Below are 1,070 nucleotides of genomic sequence, written 5' to 3' on the forward strand. Positions count from 1 at the left end.
GGGGGGGGGGGCGGGGCATTCGGGCAGGCAGGCTCCTTCCAGCTGCTCAGCTGGTAGCATTCCAACCTTGGGGACACAGCTCACAGGCTGACTGTGCAGCATCACTAGTCTCCCCAGCCAGGTCTGGTGTTTCTAACAGAAGGATCTGGTCCTGCTCCGTTTTCCCCTTTACATGGAAAGGCGAGGCAGTCAGGCAGGCCCTAGAGTAGCACACTCCCAAGACACGCACCTGAGGCCGCTTTCTACCGTGGACAAGTCGCTGAAGCTCTCTGGCCTCTGTTTCTCCATCAGAACGAAAGGAGAGAGGAGGAGACAGTGCCTTTCCTACGTAGCTCCCAGAGGAGGTGATGATCAGTGGCCTTGTAGAGCCTTCAAGAGAGGCACTGTAAAAGCTGACTAGGCTGGATGCATTCAGTTGGGCTTATTGTTTGAATTCCATGTTTAGGATTTGTCCGATCTGGCCCAGCTTACTCTGGCTTCACCACCCTCTGGATTTCAGACAAGGATCCCGAGCTGAGGAAGTCTGTGGTCCCCTCAGGCTCTGCCTCAATCACCAGCTCACCTCCCGGCTCAGCCCCCAAGCCAGGTTGCCAGAGGGTCAGAGGGGCCAGCTGCCCAGCTCTGCTGTTTTCCAAGGATCCCCACAGGAGTAGCTCCAGGGCTGCCCCATCTCAGGATGGGGAAAGTTGAGGGCACAGGGGCTAAAAGCCCAGAACCAGTGCTCACATGCCCGCAAGTCCCATCGTGAGTTTGGATACGACCAGGAGAGGCACTGTAAAAGCTGACTAGGCTGGATGCATTCAGTTGGGGTTATTGTTTGAATTCCATGTTTAGGATTTGTCCGATCTGGCCCAGCTTACTCTGGCTTCACCACCCTCTGGATTTCAGACAAGGATCCCGAGCTGAGGAAGTCTGTGGTCCCCTCAGGCTCTGCCTCAATCACCAGCTCACCTCCCGGCTCAGCCCCCAAGCCAGGTTGCCAGAGGGTCAGAGGGGCCAGCTGCCCAGCTCTGCTGTTTTCCAAGGATCCCCACAGGAGTAGCTCCAGGGCTGCCCCATCTCAGGATGGG

Source organism: Physeter macrocephalus, chromosome 21 (genome assembly GCF_002837175.3).
Source record: "Physeter macrocephalus isolate SW-GA chromosome 21, ASM283717v5, whole genome shotgun sequence".
Taxonomy (NCBI): Eukaryota; Metazoa; Chordata; class Mammalia; order Artiodactyla; family Physeteridae; genus Physeter; species Physeter macrocephalus.